General features: G+C 47.4%; 1 long non-coding RNA gene across 1 annotated transcript in view; it reads right to left on the bottom strand.

Moving 5' to 3' along the window:
• Positions 1-18589, bottom strand: part of LOC138266578 (uncharacterized) — a 134783-nt gene extending 116194 nt beyond the window's left edge. The window contains exon 1 of the long non-coding RNA XR_011199553.1: positions 18208-18589. This is a non-coding gene — a long non-coding RNA (uncharacterized lncRNA). The remainder of the gene's footprint in view (positions 1-18207) is intronic.
• Positions 18590-19865: the final 1276 nt, after the last annotated feature.

The following is a 19865-nucleotide window of genomic DNA, read 5'->3' as shown; positions in this document are numbered from 1 at the left end:
GGCCCCAGTTGGAAATTAAACTTAGAAAATGTATTAAGTCCATCTCAATATTACACTATGGGAGAGATAGGCCTTGCACTAGTGAAAAACGTATGTGGGGGTTTTTCACTACTTGCACATGTAAAACTTAAAAATACATGTTTTTAAATGCACTGCACTTTGCCATTGGTGCTGTTCAGGGCCTTGAACTTTATCCAAGTATAACTTTCGCTAGAAATGGATTACAATATTGAAAGTTAGAATCAATCTGACAATTTCCCACTGTTAGATTTTTTATAAATATCACAGAAAAGAAGTTAAAGAACTTGCTTCGCTATTAAGCCACCCAAAATCCAGCTCTCCAGCTGTTCTTCTGCCTTAATGAGGTGTGAGGTGGCCTACATTGAGACAATGGGACATCTGGTGAGGGGAGATATGCAAGCTTCAGGGCAAAAGGCAGGAAGGGGGCTGGGTGGCCAAATTGGTCTTTAAAGAGAATATGAGACTTAGGACAGTTCACAATCTCACCCCTTGTTCCTGCCACCCCAGCCAGATGGGAGCCCCATTGATTAGATTAGCAGAGGGGCTGGATGGGGGGGGGGTTAAGGGACTCAAGTAGGGGTGTGCAGGGAGCTCCGCTCCGCTGGCAGAGCTAACGGAGATTTTGGAACTCCATGCTCCACTTGGAGCTATCCAAAAAACTCCACTGCACGTGGAACAAGCTGGTTCACAAGAGGCCTTTCACTGCCTACAGCCCTCGTGAACATGCCCATCTTGGAAACACTAAGCAGGCCCCACCCTGGTTAGTGCTTCCGAAATGGGAGCATTCTGGAGGACTCCTAGGGGCATGGAATATTTTTTCAACTCCATGTAATTCCATTAAGCCCGACTCTGTTCACTCCACACAGAGCTAGAATTAAGCAACACCAGTGGGACAGTTTAGCCAGATTTTAACTCCAAGGAGGGTTTTCCTCCATCTTGGATTTTTAAAGAATAGGGCTTCCTGGGGTTGATTTTTGTCACACTTCACAGGAAGTGGTCACCCCAGAGGGTGGTACCCTGCACCCCATTGGTCAGGGGTACCTCTCTGTTTGATAGTCCAGGAACACTCCCCAGCAACTCAGATAACTGTCTGAACCACATGGATAAGAAGGTCTGCCCTGCTGGATACCTGGTCTGCACCCCAAAGGACTGCTCTCTACATGACTGCACCTGCTACACACTGAGGAACTACAACTCTAAGGACTTTAGCTGGCTTCGAGAGTTTGAAGAAGTAGGCTCTCTGAAAGCAACAAGGAGGACTTCTGGAATTAGATCCAGATGTCTGGAGAAGACAGGAGAACTTTTGCAAAAAAAGCTCCATAAGGAGACAGAACCGTCGATGAGAATCAAGCCACCAACGTCAAAAGCAACCTGGTCTGAAATTTAGTTTTGTCCCACTGAAGCTCTGGAGCTTTTACCCATCGATAAGAATTCCAGGAGTTGAATGGGAGCCCATGCTGAGTCAAGCCGACAATATTGCATTGAAACCTGGCCTGACAACGAGCCTTGCTCGACGATGAGAGAAAAAACTCCTGAAAAAAGACTAAGGGGGTCATTCCTACCCTGGCGGTCTATGACCGCCAGGGTAGGTGACGGAGGAAGCACCGCCAACAGGCTGGCGGTGCTTCCGGGCGGTCAGCTGCCCCAGGGAATCCTCCACGGCAACGCTGCAAGCAGCGCCGCCATGGGGATTCTGACCCCCTTCCCGCCAGCCTGGTTCTGGCGGTTTTCACTGCCAGAACCTGGCTGGTGGGAACGGGTGTCGTGGGGCCCCTGGGGGCCCCTGAAGTTCCCATGCCACTGGCATGGGCACTGCAGGGGCCCCCTAACAGGGCCCCACATAGATTTTCAGTGTCCGCGTGGCAGACACTGAAAATCGCGACGGGTGCAACTGCACCCGTCGCACCCCTTCCACTCCGCCGGCTCCATTCGGAGCCGGCATCCTCGTGGAAGGGGGTTTCCCGCTGGGCGGGCGGGCGGGCGGCCTTCTGGCGGTCGCCCGCCAGCCCAGCGGGAAACTCAGAATGACCGCCGCAGTCTTTTGACCGCGGTACGGTCTTCTGGCAGTTCCGGTCGCCGCCCGCCAATCTAGGAATTACCCCCTAAGTCAGAAGATAAAACTTTGACTGAGGTTTTCCGCACATTGTAACCAAGTAGGGCTCTATCGCCGTCTGCCTCAAATTGTTAACTTGAGCCCGGTCAGGGGTGACCAGATGTCCCCGGTTGGCTCTAATGGTATTTAAGCACTGGAAAGCACATTTTTTTACTTATTCTTTTAAAATGCATATCTCCAGTTCCCTACATTATATTTTTGTCGCTTTGGTGTCATATCAAAGATAAAAATATCTGTTGTTGCACTAAAATGGTGTTTAAATTTTATTGTGTGTTTCTGTGTTTTTGCATGAGTTCAGAAGTGGTTCATGCAGTGTGTTGTCTTAGTCCAGTCAGCTGGTGATGACAGTCTGTGTCAGCGTCTTCCTGGTGCTGATGGGGAGCCATTTCAAAATTTTGCAGAGCATGCAGTGTGTGTCGAAGCAGGCTGAGGAGATGGCGTTAACCTGACGTTTGAAGGAGAGTTTGCTGTTGAGGATGATGGCAAGATTGCATGCGTGGTGTTTTGGCATGGGTATGGATTTGAGTTCTGACAGCCATTCATTCCAGAGGGCAGTGTGTTTGCTGAACATCAGAATTTCCATGTTGTCCATATTTAGCTTCAGGCAGTTGTCCTTCATCCAGGCTGAGATGTACCTCATGAAGTTGTCAGAGTTGGTCTTCATTGTGGTTTGGTCAGCTGAGAGCAAGAGGATGAACTGAGTGTCGTCAGCATAGGATGTCATGCAATCTGACTATGTCTGTGAGTGGTGCCCTATAGACATTGAAGAAGGCTAGGTTGAGAGATGAGCCTTGGATGACACAGCAGATGGTGTGCTCGGGTTGTGAGGTGAAGTGTGGGAGGCAGACTCTCTGGGTGCTTCCCATGAGAAAGGATGCCATCCATCTGAGTGCATTGTCAGTGATACCAATCCGGTGTAGGCGCATGAATAGTGTGAGGTTGGAGACCGTGTCGAAGGCTGTGGAGAGGTTGAGCAGGATCAAGGCGGCTGATTCTACTCTTACCTACCAAGTAGGGAGCAGATGTCATCTGTTGTGGTGATCAGGGCTGTCTCAGTGCTGTTGTTGGCTCTGAAGCCTGACTGGGAAGGGTCCAGTTGGTTGTTTTTCTGCAGCTGTTCAGTTACATGGAGGTTGATGGCCTTCTCCAGGACTTTGGTGGGGAACGGGAGCAGTGAAATGGGACAGTAGTCTTGGAGCTCGCTTGGGTCTGCAGAGTGTTTTTTGAGGATAGGTCTGACTTAGGCATGTTTACAGGCATTGGGAAAGGTGGCTGTCATTATTGAGGCATTGAGGATGGTGGTGAGTTTGTGGCTGATTTAGTATCTTCCAAGGTTGACAAGTCGATGGGGCAGTGGTTGGTGGATGCTCCTGAATGGATGGAGTTCATGAGAAAGGTTGTGTATGGTGTGCTGAGTTGTTCCCATGCAGTGAGCGGGTGAGCAGCAGTGGTGTTCGGTGGGATGCTGAAGAGGTTAGAGGGTTCAAGTTTCTGTAGATGGTTCCTATCTTGTTGTGTAAGTGGTCGGTGAGGGTGGTGCAGAGTTCCTGTGAGGAGGGGATTGAGTTTTCAGTGGCTGGCTGGTTGGAGGGCCAGTGTTCCTGGTGCTGGGCAAGGTCAAGGTCAAGGAACAGACAGGCAAAGATGGGCTTGCCTTTGACAGCGTGCATCTGCTGTGCAACCGTACAGCACCCTCCATAAGTATTCTGGGAGGTGAGAGGGGCTGCCAGGCAGGCGGGAGGGCGTGTAGTGGGAAACATGGGAAGGTGGGAGCCTGGGTTAAAACGGCGAGAGCAGGCGGGGCTACAAGAAGTTGTTCTCACAATAGCGCACAATAACAATTCAAGCAGCCAAAAATAAACCCAACTGAGGTGTTTGTAAGGCCCAGGGGACTAAGCATAAAATTTCCCAGAAATGCCTGGCAAGGACACCTGGCAGCAGGATCGAGCTGGCATCTATAGGGCCTGTGAACATCCTCATTGATGCACTGATAGGCAGAGACAGGTGGCTGAGGCAGAGATAGCAGAGGGAGCCTCTCACATGGCCAAGAGGTCAGGGGCTATTTAGGAATTGCTTTACAGTACTTCCAGATATTGGGCTTCTGTCAGTCCTGTGTGGCTTCATGCATTATATTCATTAGTTGCTTAACAGGGCTTCCACAGATTAGGCTTCAGAAACCCTTACACTACTTCATCTTGAATATTGACCGGTTACCCAAATCTCCGAAACGTGACTCATTCTATTCTCACACTCTCTGCAAACCTTCATGCTTATGACATCACCACATCATGTTTAAAACAGGTCTGAAAACCTCACACATCTCACCCACCATCTTCATTATGGGTTGAGTTCCGTTCAACTATGCTCAATTAAAGGGCATGCAGGAACACAATGCAAATAGATCTTTATTACAGGTTAGGGGAAATGTTATTGTTTGTACTCAAGAAAGTCCATGTTTAAAGTGTTATTAATTAATTTTTTTAATGCATAGTTAATAAAAACCAATACATCACATCAATCTATTTAAAATACATATATATAATCCAGAAAGTCTACTATAAATTCTAAGGTGCATAAGGATAATGTTCTTTAGGGGTTTTCCTAATAGGTACCTCCTATTCTGAGGTGAGTACAATTTTATCATACTCTTGTGGGTTTAACTCTAAAATACTGTAAGGAACAAGGTTCCAATAACTTGCTTAAAATAGAACTAAAAAATATTTCAGAGAATACTGTACAAGGACGTATTATATTTAAATTTTAGAAACTAAAAATATTTCCGTAAATACTGTATGAAATTTTTGATATTCAGCGTAAAAACTGTGTAAATTTAGTATTCAAACCAAAGTCAGAGGGATTAAAACAGGCAATCACTGCTTGCCTGCAAGACCGTATTCTCCTTTGATTGAATGCTGCCTTCAACAGAGATTTGCACTCATTTCATAGGTCATTACAAATACAGATCAAATGGGTTATATCTTCCTGTCCACGGCCACACAGCCAGCACTGAGGGATTGTTGAGGGGCGTTCCCACGGGACTAGATGACCACCACCAGGAATTATGCCAAATCGACATTTGATGAAAAGGTCCTTGTCTGTCTTTGTCCACCCAGCCTCCAGAAATGGTTGATATTTCAAGAGTTTATACTTGTTTATTACCATCCAGGAATGCGATCTGGTAGCTAATAGGCTGTTATCCATATTTACCCATCTTTTCTTCACTATTCGGTTTAAGATAAGGTAGGAGAGGTTTGAATCCCATAGTTCCACTAATTTCAAGTCTAATAGTGCCTGATCTAAATACTGTTGAGATTTGGCTTTAGGGTTTGAACTGATCTCCTTCCAAAGTGCTTGACAAAGCTGATTTTCTTTTGTTAGCTGTAAATGTTTCCAGGCTTTGGTGTAACTGGCTTTCCTATCTACACGTTGGTTTAAATAACCAAACTCCAGCCTAATTTGTGCTTGGGAGGTATGCCCTGGTAGCTGGAATAAGGACCTACAATTTTTTCCAGTGATTTTATTTAAGATGATATTGTCTTGTCCACACAGGGCTTCACTTCTGTATCTTAAAGTTGGAATTAGTTTAGTTGCTATGACTTGAAGCAAGGGCCTGTAGATAGGGCCGGTAAGCAGTTTTTTTAAAGTGCGGAAAGCGAACGGTAAAACATTTCTTTTTCTGTATAGCTCCTGTTTCTGGGGAGAAAGGAGCCCTGTTCATCAAAAAGTACACCTAGGTATCTATACCGATTTACTTGTTCCAAAACTCCCCCTTGTGTGTTCCATTTTTTAATTCTAGAAGTCTTTTTACTGATTTCCATTACTTTGTTTTTTTCTGATTAATTTCCATTCTAGTTTGCTCTGCATATTCAGATATCTTTACGATGAGCCGCCGTAACCCTACTTTGGTTTGACTCAGGAGTACTACGTCGTCAGCATATAGCAGGTTTGAAATAGTCATACCACATAGCCTTGGGGAGTGCGCATTTACCTTATTTAGTTTCGCAGTCAGGTCTGACAGAAAGAGGTTAAAGAGATATGGTGCCAGCACGCAACCCTGTTTCAATCCTTGTTTTGTCTTGATTTCTATTGAAAGGAAGGATCCATCCCCTATCTTAACTCTTATCCATGTATCTGTGTATAGTTGCTGAATTGCTTTTAACAAATTCTCCGGTATTCCTCAGGAGGCTAATTTCTCCCATAGAAGAGATCACTGTACCAAGTAAAAGGCTGATTTGAAATCCACAAAGCACAGATACAAGGGTTGATTTTTTTGTTTGCATTTGTCAATAACCATTGATAGAATTATAATATTTGTAGCCGTACCCGGGCCCTTTACAAAACCTGTTTGATTAGAGGGAACAATACTATTTTCGATTGCCCACCTGTGAAGATGCTCCAATAAAATCCCTACATAATATTTAGCTTCTGCATCCGGTAAGGTAATTAATCGATAATTCTCAGGATGTGATTTACTACCTCCTTTGAATATTGGATGGATTATTGCCCCCTCCAAGATTTTGGAATACTTCCTAGTGCTATACGATGGTTGAAAGTAAAGACCAGTTTTTCACCCCAAAAAGCAAAATTCAGTTTAAACAGGGCATTTGGGATCTCATTTGGACCAGGAGCACCCCCAATTTTGCTGTGTTTTATTGAGTACGTAATTTCAGCCTTTGTAAATATTATTTTTGTGTATCCCTTTTGGGGGGTACTGGTGTAAGAGAACATGGCTGATTGCAGAGGCATCCTAACTTTTTGCCCCCATTTTCCACTTTTTACTGGTGTTTTCCTGACTCTGATGGTGCCCTGGGGACTCCTAACCAGTCCCAGGGCCTGTGCTCTGTGTAAAATCTGTATGTAAATTAGGCTAATTATAATTGGCTAAGTCAACCTACCTATAAGTCCCTAGTATAGGGTAGGGCATGTAGGTGTAGGGACCCCAGCATAGGTAGTGCACCCATAGGTGCACTGCTGAGGTGCCCAGTGTCATTTTAAAGGCAGGCCTGCCTTGCTGGCTGCTTTTAAATTAAAGTTATATGCAAATTCGACTTTGGAATAAAAAGTAGTTCCAAAGTCTTAAACTACCTTATTTTTACATATAAGTCACCCCTAAGGTGTGCCCTATATGCCCCTAGGGCTGGGTGCCATGTAACTATAAGCAAGTATCTTATACAAATAGTTTTATAAGCCCTGGTGAGGTAAAAACAGCCACATTTCGTTTTCCCCTCATTGTAGTGCATGGCCTCCATAGGCTAGAATGGGGAGACTTTATTTTAATTTTTAAAGTCCCCTTAAGTAACAGATACAAAAAGTTTGGTATCAAATGAATTGTTATAATAAATCCCACAACTTCCAGTTATTGGATTTAATATAACTTGTTCAGGTAAAGAGTTTTAAACTTTACCTGAAAAGTTGCCAACTTCAGCCCTGCAGTGTTTTTGCTGATGTGCTCTGATTGGCCACCCTTTGGCAGCCTGGCCAGGCTGCCTTGATGAGGTGGGAAGTGGCCTGGCTTCACACAAAGAGATGTGCCTGTGGGAGGAGATCTCCCCTCAGCAGACGGTGAGGCAGGAAGGGGGAGGGCTGCCAAACTGGTCTTCAAAGGCAGAGAAGGACATTTGGAGCAACCCAGCAACACCCCCACATCCTGCAAACCCAGATAATTAGGTGCCCCCTTGATTAGATTAGGAGAGGGAAGGAGAGTGGTGTGTTTAGGAATTTTAGCCAAACCAGTGGGTGGGCTCAGCCAGATGTAACCTCTAAAAATCACTTTCAGCCATGATGGATTTTTGAGGAATGTTGCTCTCTGGGATTGATTTTTGCCACACTTCCCAGGAAGTGGTCATCACAGGGGGGAAGAACCCTGCACCTGATTGGAGAATCAGGACCCCCCTGTTTTTCACCCAAGAGCAGGGTAAAACTGGCAGACCTACATCCACACCTCAGATCCCTATCAGATTCCAACAAGGAAGAACTACAGGAGAAGAAGGACTGCCCTGCTGGACCCCTGACCTGCGCCTGGACAAAGCACTCTGGAGGACTGCACCAGCTCCACACTTGGGCTTCACCACTAAAAGGACTTTACCTGTCTTCTACTGCTTCAAGAATGGACTCCATGTTTGCTACAGCTACAAAGGAGCTGCCCGGAGTCCCCGGCATCAAGTCCTGCAAGCAGAGCCCAGCTGACCAGCATCCAGTGGCCATTTGAGGATTCTGACCAGGTGCATTCTGGGAATTGTAGTCCCAACTCCCTAGGAGCAACTCAGAGCTTCTGGAACCTTGGATCAAGTTGTGGACACTTCAAGGACACAAAAAGGACCTCTGGAAGAAGAGCCAGAAGTTTGGAGACATTTGGAGCAACACCATAAGCTGAAGATGTGCATTGTGGGAGTTGTAGCCTCAGACCACAAGAGGCACACCAGAGCCTCTGAACCCTTAGCTGGTGCTGTGGACCACTTTCCTGAATCGAACACTTCTGAAAGTAAGTGCGACAGTGTTACTTCGTGGGTGACCTGAACTCTGGACTTTGTTCCTTTCCAGTGTGACCTTTTTTAACCCTTTGAGCGCTAGTTGCTTCTATGCGCTAGAAAGCATTAATTCTTTAAAAATTCATATCTCCGGTTCCCCTTGTCCGATTTTATTAGTTTTTATGTCATTTTAAAGATAAAACTATAATCTATTTTTATAAATTGGTTTTGGCTTTCTAAACTGTTTCCTGTGTTTTGTTTATTTACTGTTTTGTGATATTTGAATGCTTTACACTCTGTCTCCTAAGTTAAGCCTTGTCGCTCGTTGCCAAGCTACCAAGGGTCGACCTGGGTTTAATTTACTGAGACCTAACTGGACCTAAGTGGAAGTTAGTGGCCTATTGCTAAGTGTAGGTACTTACCTGTCCTTATCAATAACCCATTTTCCAACAATGGGGCTTTAATTTAACTCTTTCTAGGCTTGACTTTTTTGTTACCTATTTCTTAATTTTTGCTGGCTCTCTTTTGTTCACCAAAGTGGTGACTTAGGGAGTCAAACCAGACGGCTTCCAAAATATTAGAGCTGGTCAAAGTCATCAGAGATTTATTCAGGTCATTCACCAATTTCCAAAAACCTTGTGTATTAGATTTTTTACGTAAGAGTAGGGCTTTTGCCCCAAAATCATGGTTTCCCTGGTGTTTATATTCCCATATTTGTTTTCGATATATATGGGGTGATTCCAACCCTGGCGGTCGGTGATAAAGCGGCGGCCAACCCGCCAACAGGCAGGCGGTCCAAAAAATGGAATTCTGACCCTGGCGGGAACCGCCAATACAGCCCGCCACCTTAACACTCCGACCGCCACGGCGGGACACACAAACAGCGCGGCGGTCACCGCCAACAGGCAGGCGGCAGACAATGTACCGCCCACACTATCACAACTCACCAATCTGCCACCTTTTGCGGGACGGGAGCCCCGCCGATAAAAACACGGCGGAAACAGACTACGAACGGGAAAACGCTCACCTATACACACTCCACGAGGACGGAGAACAGCATGGAACCCGAATTAAACATCCTACCAGCTATTGTCTACCTGCTCATCTACCACGAGTACGAACGCCGGCGCAGACGACAACGGTGAGTACTGCACCTACGACACAGGGGAGGGGGGAGGAGGAAAGCTTACGGGCACACACATATGCGACCCCCCCTCCCCCCCAACTATCTACACACCAATGCAGAGCACCAAGTCACAGTGACACCACCCAAACCCCCCGGAATAATGCAAAGACATAATTAAAGTGAGAAACAAAATGTATGTATAAAAGAGGTTCTTTGAAGTCACGGTAAAATAGCAATATGAATTGTAAAAAATCAAGTAAGAACATTGCGAAACCGATAAACATAGGCAATAAGTCCTGCACAGTCACTTAAATTTCCACTGTCCGTGGGCCAAAGTGTATCAACACATGGGCAAAGCCCACACAGGAGACCTGAGTCCGTTGGAGAGAACACTGCTGGGGCATCAGATGACAAAACTACAGGCACCTCAGGGGGAAAGGAAGGGGGGGCACCTCAGCCACATGAGTCCACGACGCCAGATCCACGAAGGGTCCACCATGCCCACTGTGCCATCCTGGGTAGTGCAAAGCCACAGTCTCACAAGTCTCTACAGTGGGTGGTCTGCCCACTGTGCCATCCTGGGGAGTGCAAAGCCACAGTCTCACAAGTCTATACAGTGGGTGGTCTGCCCACTGTGCCATCCGGGGGAGTGCAGAGACACAGGCCATCAGGTGGATTACAGACTCCACAGTTAATGGAGGAGGCAGGGTGCCCCGAGTGCAGCGTGAACACTAGCTCGACACAGAACCGGCACTGTCAATGGGCCAGCGGTGCTTGACAGGAAGGGCCCAGCGGAGCAGTGCTTGAGACGGCGGGGCCCAGCGGAGCGGTGCTTGAGACGGGGGGGCCCAGCGGAGCGGTGCTTGAGACGGGGGGCCCAGCGGAGCGGTGCTTGAGACGGCGGGGCCCAGCGGAGCGGTGCTTGAGACGGCGGGGCCCAGCGGAGCGGTGCTTGACAGGAAGGGCCCAGCGGAGCGGTGCTTGAGACGGCGGGGCCCAGCAGAGCGGTGCCTGAGACGGGGGGGCCCAGCAGAGTGGTGCTTGACAGGAAGGGCCCAGCGGAGCGGTGCTTGAGACGGCGGGGCCCAGCGGAGCGGTGCTTGAGATGGCGGGGCCCAGCGGAGCGGTGCTTGAGATGGCGGGGCCCAGCGGAGCGGTGCTTGAGATGGCGGGGCCCAGCGGAGCGGTGCTTGAGACGGCGGGGCCCAGCGGAGCGGTGCTTGAGACGGCGGGGCCCAGTGGAGCGGTGCTTGAGACGGGGGGCCCAGCGGAGCGGTGCTTGAGACGGGGGGCCCAGCGGAGCGGTGCTTGAGACGGGGGGGCCCAGCGGAGCGGTGCTTGAGACGGGGGGGCCAGCGGAGCGGTGCTTGAGACGGGGGCCAGCGGAGCGGTGCTTGAGATGGCGGGGCCCAGCGGAGCGGTGCTTGAGACGGCGGGGCCCAGCGGAGTGGTGCTTGAGACGGCGGGGCCCAGCGGAGCGGTGCTTGAGACGGCGGGGCCCAGCGGAGCGGTGCTTGAGACGGCGGGGCCCAGCGGAGCGGTGCTTGACAGGAAGGGCCCAGCGGAGCGGTGCTTGAGACGGCAGGGCCCAGCGGAGCGCTGCCTTTCTGCACGGCGGGGCCCTCTTCAGCGGTGTCTTTCTGCACGGCGGGGCCCTCTTCAGCGGTGCCTTTCTGCACGCCGGGGCCCTCTTCAGCGGTGTCTTTCTGCACGGCGGGGCCCTCTTCAGCGGTTCAGCCATTGTCTCTTCCAGACCGAGGTCACAGCAGCACTTGCAGTATAGGTCCTCTCCTGTGGATGGTCAGGTCTCGAGTGGTTATGCAGATAGAAAATGGCGGTCACGCCCGCGGCGGTGCGTACCGCCGCGGTGCGTACCGCGACCGCTGGCGCACATTGTCATTGGTTCCTGAGACCCATAGGGTTCAATGTTAACCAATGTTCGACCGCCTACCGCCACGGTGTGCCACGCCAGCGCGTTGACCTCATATTCCACTGTCACACTTCTCAGGTCAGGCAGCCGCCATTACAAGGGCCCACATGGCTTAATTGCTACTGCGTCACACAGGCCTAGGCCTTGCATTGCCACTCATACAAGCCTTTCAATGCATAGCGATTCGTGTACTGTGCAAGCTGGGTGAACGTACCTGTGGGTTGCTTGACTCTGTGCTCCATGTTGTCCTTCCTAGGCACCGTCCGCTGGGACTTGCGAGGAGAAGGATGAATCCTCCCGTGTACCGACCGCTGGTGGACCTGTCGACAATGGAAGAACGACATATTATACTTCGATACCGACTTGACCGAGCCACTATACATGAACTGTGTGCCCAGCTGGAGCCTGACCTGATGTCCCCCATCCGCCAACCCACAGGGATTCCCCCTCTGGTGCAGGTTCTGTCAGTACTCCATTTTTTGGCAAGTGGGTCTTTTCAGACAACAGTGGCCATGTCATCAGGGATGTCTCAGCCTATGTTTTCTAAGGTTTTGTCCAGAGTGTTGTCCGCCCTGATGAAATACATGCGGAGATACATTGTTTTCCCTGAGGAGGGTGATTTGGCCACTGTGAAGGGTGATTTCTATGCCCTTGGACATATCCCCAACATCATTGGTGCCATTGATGGGACCCATGTGGCTTTAGTACCCCCAAAAGACGATGAGCAGGTGTACAGAAATCGAAAAAATTACCATTCGATGAATGTCCAGGTGGTCTTTTTGGCTGACCAGTACATCTCCCATCTAAATGCCAAGTTCCCTGGATCAGTGCATGACGCGTATGTCATGCGAAATAGCAGCATCCCCTATGTGATGGAACAGCTACAGAGACACCGTGTGTGGCTAATAGGTGACTCTGGTTACCCCAACCTGCCTTGGCTATTGACCCCAGTGAGGAATCCCCGGACCAGGGCAGAGGAACGGTACAATGAGGCACATGGGCGAATTAGGAGGATTATAAAACGGACCTTCGGGGTCCTGAAGGCCAGGTTTAGGTGCCTGCATATGACAGGTGGATCCCTAATGTACTCACCAAAGAAGGTGTGTCATATCATCGTGGCCTGCTGTATGCTTCACAATCTTGCATTGCGACGCCAGGTGCCTTTCCTGCAGGAGGATGGTCCAGATGGTGGTATTGTAGCAGCTGTGGAGCCTGTGGAGAGTGAAGAGGAGGAAGACGACGGGGACGACACGGACAACAGGGACACAGTTATACAACAGTATTTTCAGTAGCACACAGGCAAGAATCACCCACGCCTTTTTACATTTACTTCTGCCCTCCTGCATCTCTACTTTCTGTGTTTCCCCCCAGTTCCTTTTAACTGATTTTTGACTTTCCCTTCCCTTTTCAGAGCTGTATGACCCACAGCGTGACTGCTGCTTTGTTTGCCCATGGACTAATGCTTATAGACATTGGTATGTTGTCATCACAATGTGACGGAACATTATTGCACCGTTATGTGTAATACATTTGTAAAGAATACAAGCAGACTCCTGATTTTTGAAGTGCAATTGGTGATTTATTTTAAGTGCTACATATGGGTCCATGATAGTAAAACGGTGATGGGTGTTGGTGGAGTAATGTCCATGGCAGAGTCCAGTTCTCAGTCGCACAGGTGCATTGTCCATATGCCTGTGGAAGGATGGAGCAGGGGCAGTTCAAGGTTGGACAGGGTGACAATGTGGGACAGTGGGATGACATCAGGGGGTATCTTATGCTGGCGGGGGTCTTGGCATCCTACTCTGTCTTCTTGTGTGATCTCAGGTTCCGCTTGCGGGGTGGTTGATCTTCAGCAGGAGGTGGGGTTCTGGTGGCCTGTCGTTGTGTGGGGGTCTCCTGTCCACTAGCGCCGGCGGAGGTGGTAGGCTGTTCGTGCTCCGGGCTAGTGACAGGGGCCCTTTGGGGTGCCACATGGTCCCGCAATGTGGTGACTATCTGGTTGAGGGCCAGGACGATGGTCCCCATTGCGGAACCTATGTTCCTGAGTTCGTCTCTGAACCCCATGTACCGTCCCTCCTGCTGTGCCTGGATCTCATGGAACCTGGCCAGTACCGTCGCCATCGTCTCCTGGGAGTGGTGGTATGATCCCATAATGGTGGTGAGGGCCTCTTGGAGAGTGGGTTCCCTGGGCCGGTCCACCCCCTCTCGCACTGCAGCCCTCCCAGTTCCCCTATTTCCCCGGGCCTCTGTCCCCTGGACGGTGTGCCCACTACCACTGCCCCCAGGTCCCTGTTGTTGTTGGGGTGGTGGGTCAGTCTGGGTGCCCTGTAGTGGCGGACACACCGCTGATTGACGCGTCCTGGAGACAGAGGCATGGGCCCGCTGGGTGGGAGCTGTGCTGGTATTCCCAGAGGGGGTTGGGTCTGCTGTGGCCTGTGTCTGTGTGTGGGGAACCGACTGTCCAGAGGTCCCCGATGGTCCGGGCTGGTCATCAGGTTCTAGGTCGACAGAGCTGCTGTCATCACTGGGGGCCTGTTCTGGGGACGGGATGGACAAATCTGGACCCTCCTGGCCGGTGTGTTGGCGCTCGGGCCCTGCAGGGGTAAAAGAGTATGGGTATTGGGATCCTGAATCCTGGTGGGCAGATAAGATGGTATCTATCAATTTGGAGGATATATGTTTTTTGGATCATACATCTGGATGGATACAGACATTGATTAGCAGGAGTGGACTGGAATGTTCCTTATTCCACCCGTTTAGCTTCACTAGCAAGAAATCTTTGTCTTCCTCATATAATCATGTGCATGTTTCATCCTGCTGAGATAAAAATTGCTAATCCCCCCTTTGGATGCCCAACCCTTTTCTCCTTTATAGCTGGGGAAAAAAATCCCATAAATCCATCGATTGTGAAAGGGTTGGTGGCCCCGGTTTCCTGGAGAAGAAAAATGTGAAATTTCTTTAAAAAGCTTGATAGATCTTTCTGTTTTGTGTTTAATCTAACCCCATTTATATTCCATGGGCAAACTTGGAGAGTGTTTTCATGCAAAGTTACCAACTTATTGTGCACCCTACTGTTCGTAAGTCACTGACGTTTTTCTAGATGGATTCTTTCCGATTTCCAGCCTAAATCTAGCTGTGATAAGCAATGTGTGTTAAATACAATGCACCCTGAGGGGTAGTCTTCCATTCTTCCAATTGCAGATCTAAGAACTGAGAAAGGTTTATCAGGCTCTTTTGATTTAGATTCATTAGACGTTTAATTTGTTCTTCTAAAGGGTCAGGGTAGCCTATTTGTTTGGGTATGCTGAAATGAATTCCCCATTTTAAGAAGGAGAATTTTTCTTTAACAACTCTTTTTACCAGATGCGATGACCGCCAGGTTACCAGGGTTGATTCATTTAGTCCTCCTTCATTCGTTTTTTCCCTTGGTAAAAACTATATGGAGAAAATATCAGTGGATTTGATATCTTTTAATGCAGGAATGGCTTGTAGTAGTTTTCATATATTTACTCTATTTAAGATATCATATTGTCCCCTAGAATGATATTGAGCTTCCAGTATTAGTTGTAGACAGTCATTAAGCACCTATTCATCTATTTGGTCTGCCCTTGGGTGTTCTGTTACCTGTATCCATAACAGGGGCTCTCTATCTAACCATTCTAACTTTCTAACCTTTTGGTTTGCTATTGAATCACTTAGGGACTCTTCCTCTGGGGGTAGTAGGCATTCTTTCTTTCTTGCCTGATGTTGAGCCACTTGGGCTTCAGTTTGAGCCCCTTGATACTCTGCATATTCCAAATTTGCGACCGTAATTGTTATACCCTCTTCATCAAACGACCTCTTGTTTGTGTGGGACTAAAACTCGTTTCAGCTTGCTTTCCCCGCTGATGTCATTTAATATTCTGAGGTTCCTGCTTTGATTGGCCTATATCATTTGATATTAGCATAATTCATTGGTCATTGTATTTTTACATCCCCTCATTGGAGTGTTGTTTGTTTTCGTTTTGCCCCTTTTGATTTTGGATGGAATGGCCCCTCACTCCAGTGTTGAATAGTGGAAACAGTTTATTTGCCGTTAAAATACCCTTTGTGTTTATCACCAGGTCATTGGACATGTGTATATCATCTCTTATGTCCAGGGTAGAAGAGGGGCTCAATTTTGTAGCCGGTGGGCCCATTGAGACACCCCCTATTTTATTTCTCGCTTTTTGTTGCTTTTTTTTATCTTTTAGTAGGTGGCTTTACTGGTTGTAATGGAAGCCCCGCTGGTTTGGAAAAATCAAAGGAGCCTATATTTTCCCTACATACTACTTAGTGATCACATCTCAGTTCTTCAAGGGATTCTATCTCTTTATCAGTCGGTTTCATCAGACACCAATTTGCTCTGCTTCCCGTGTTTTTATTTTCCCCCGCCTCCTCCTGATTCAAGGGGGATTTTTTGGCTGCAATTTTATCCTCTCTTTCCTAAATTACATTTTCTTTGAGGTTTGCTATCAGTAAGTTTAGTGCCTCTGGGAGAGTGGCCAGCTTGTTGATTATGGGCTCGCAAGTGCAATCTGTTATTGTCATTTCAGCGAGATTCTGAGCTTGCTTAATCAAGTTGTTTAAATTTGTCAGCTTCTGATCAATCCCTGCTACTGATTTAGCCATAGCATTCAATACATCCACCTGAACCTCCATTTTAGAGGACTGGTAAGACAGGGCATCCAACGTTAGTTGTGTCATTTAAAAAAAGATATCCCATACCGCATTTTGATCCAGTCGGTTATGGGTATTTTGTGCATGCAGTGTATTCTCATTATTTTCCTCCTTTACTTCAGATTCATTTATTTTTTCTTTTAATATAATGGAGTCATTTAGGGATCTGCATTCAAGGACAGAGGTATCCATGTGTGTTTCTGAGATTGCATTTTTTTCATCTTGCAGGGACATCCCCATATCTTTGTGAAGGGAATTGTTAAAGGTGTGAGTGGTGGGGCTCAAATCCCTGTTTTAGCAGGAAAGATTTGAATTTGATTTTGACAAGTCCGGATTATGAAGATTTTCCAAGATATGAGTAGTTTCTAAGGGATGATTCATTTTCCTTGCTTTGCCCTGCTCTTGTGGCCTCACAGCAGGTTCACTTAAGGAAGGATCATTTGCTTCTTTAATTATTACATTTACCTCAAATGGAGGTTGAATACCTAAATGAGGAAAGTTGGTTTGGTTTTCCAAAGATGGAAAATTAGAGTTAACAGGCGATGGCGATGATGACCGGAGGGTCAGTAATTCTAAGTGGCTGTTTGAGCCCCAGACATTATCTTTAGAGTTGTTTTCCGTTTGGCTTTTATTTTTTTCAGTGCAAAATTTTCCAGTCCGCCCTTCCTCCTTCAACCCACTTTTGTCACCTTGCTCATATAGCAAGCTGCATTCACTTTTTATGGGGCAGATTGGATGAGGTAAAGTCGCAGAACCATTAGGTAGAGAAAAAATCACATCCAAAGGGTCCTTTAAAAAATCAGTTTTATGGGGGAAGATTATTGGTTGTTGAAGCCTGCTAAAAAAAGGGGCTATAGGGGAGATCAGAGATTGATGATTTGTCTTTGTTTTCCCTTTCTATTTTGGTGTCGAAGGTGAAGATGAGGGCTTATTATGCTTCTTGTTTCTCTTGGACTGTGGCTGAAAATGCCCTTTCTTTCTCTGACCTCATCTTAGCCGTCTATGAAGTTTTTCCTTTAGTTATTCCTCCTTGCTTTGTCTGGTAGAACGTGCCGTCAGACCTCAGAAATGAGGGGCACGAGCACGCATGATCCTCTTCGAATGCTGCCCAAATTTACTGTTGACTCATGTTAGGGTCAAGAGCAGTCTTTTTTCCTTTTCTCGTCAGATAGACATGCCGCCACACCTCTGGTTTGAGGGGCACAAGCACGTGTGGCCCACATCTGGTACTATCCCAACACAAGCTGCTAGTACCTGATTAGGTCGCTAAGTCTTACTGTGGCGACCAAGAAAATCCCACTGAGCCGACTGGTTATTTTTTCGGTGCTTCCAGAGAATCATGGGTTTTATGGGTCACCACCACACCTCGGCTTTTTTAATATCCACTTAGCCTCCACAAACCGCACCCAGACCTAGCTGGGCTGCTTCTGTGGGGGTCCGAACTCACCCGACCTCCCCTACACTGCCCTGCCGTGCTCGCAAAGTGGCAGTAGACAGTAGACAGTAGGCAGTATGGCTACACGGAAAAAGTGTGAGAATTTGACAAGCAGTAAGCTTTGGCAGGTTTTTGCTTGGAAAGGGACACAACAAAGATGAAAGCAGTGGCGTTTTTTCTGCAAAGGTGGACTTTGATCGGATCAATTGCTTAAGAGTATATATGGTTCCTAGATGCAGCCCAGATATTGCCTAGGTAATTTGCCAAAAACAATAGCCCAGTTTTAGCCCAGGTATAGCCAAAGCCTAAATAGCTGAGTGAGATCACCACAGTGCTTGACCCCTTAGCAGTAGAGTAGGAGACTTTGAAAGTTTATTGGAAAGCACACAGACCATGCAGATTCTTCCAGTTACTCACAGTGCACAGCCTGTCGCCTCTTCTGGCACTTTTCTACCTCTTCGGAAAGCCTCCGCACACCTCCGCTTGCCTCCACCGCCTTAGTTGGAATTTTCTGGCAACAGATGTCGGTGTAAAGTGGTGTCTTCCGTCCCCTTCCCAGAGTTATTCATTCTGGGAACTCAGGGGGTCTCACCGCTTTGATCACCTCCGTCCCCCGCTGATGCAGAGTGCGGAATGGAGCGGAGCGGACTTCAGAGGGAGGTACAAATCGGGCTGGAGCCAAGCTACTCACCCGCCACCTCCGACCGCAAACGCCGGGTGCACCGAGTCAACAGAGAGAGGCACGAGCCAGGCTGGAGCCGAGCTGCTCCCCCTCCACCTCTGATCCAAAAGCACTGAGTAGGCCGAGGGCACTGACAGTGCTGAGTCAAAGTCAAGTCGACACAAAGAAAGGACGATCTGTCTTTTTTCACCCCTTTCACCACTCCTTCCAACCACGCAAAGTGAAACCTTCCTTCATGGATGATATTTAGTATATCATATCTAATATTTTAAAACAAGTCTGTTATATTCTGAAAGACAATATTTCAACGTTATATATTGACACGCTTACAATATTCTATGAAATGTTTTCTATTTAAAAAAAAAACTAGCTACAAGAGTGAAATTATTCTTTCCAAGCATGCTATATTCCCAGGGGGTAAAACAACAGGAGTAAATGTAATTCCAGTCTAAAATTTACATCTTGTAGAATGACGGATTGCAAAAGACAGCCGCCAAAGGCTTGCATTTCTTCCCTCATTGCACTTTAAATTCAAACCTACACACCTTCCGTTTGCGGGAATCCTAATTCTTCAGTTAGCCATTTGCTTGCATCTCGGCAACAAAAATTAACTTGCTGGTATTCATATATTCAATGAAACAGGGTCCTTTACGTCAGACCAAAGGTAATATTTTCTTTTTAAGAACATTTCAATTTTTATTATAATAATGATCCAAACTCACACGACAGGTATGTGACCAGCACATACTGAATCCAATGAAAAGAAAAAAAAAAAAAAGTAACTATTGGTTTTTAATAACCGCACTATTCTATTTTTCTTGATTGAATTTTATACAGCGCAAGAGTCGAAATTTAACTTGACGATCGGGTATCAATGCAAAAAAACAACATGGCCACCGGGGACATACACTGTGTAAATATCGCGGGGCGGGGGAGGGGGGTGTTTAGTCTGGGGAAGAAGAGGCTATTTCTCTACCATGTGCAGTGTCCTAAATGGCTTAGGGCCCTGAGTGGTCTATTGTGCATCCCTATATTAAGTGCTGGCCTAAACTAATATCAACATTCTACATCCTGTCCACGAGCACCTGCAGACTGAGACAAATTATTTTAATTTGATTGAATTTTATACAGCGCAAAGGAAGCTCCAAGGAGCGCGAGAAACGAAATTTAACTTTAAGTGACAATCGGGTATCAATGCAAAAATACAACATGGCCACAGGTGACAAAATCTGTAAATATCATAGAGGGGGAATGAGGCTATATCTCTATCATGTGCAGTATCTTCATTGGCTTAATAGTCCTGAGTCGTCCATTGTGCATCCTTATATTAAGTGCTGGTTTGAACTAATATCAACATTCTACAACACGTGCCAGGAGCACCTGCAGACTGAGA

Source organism: Pleurodeles waltl, chromosome 11, assembly GCF_031143425.1.
Source record: "Pleurodeles waltl isolate 20211129_DDA chromosome 11, aPleWal1.hap1.20221129, whole genome shotgun sequence".
NCBI lineage: Eukaryota > Metazoa > Chordata > Amphibia > Caudata > Salamandridae > Pleurodeles > Pleurodeles waltl.
This window is presented reverse-complemented; position numbering and strand designations above follow the sequence as displayed.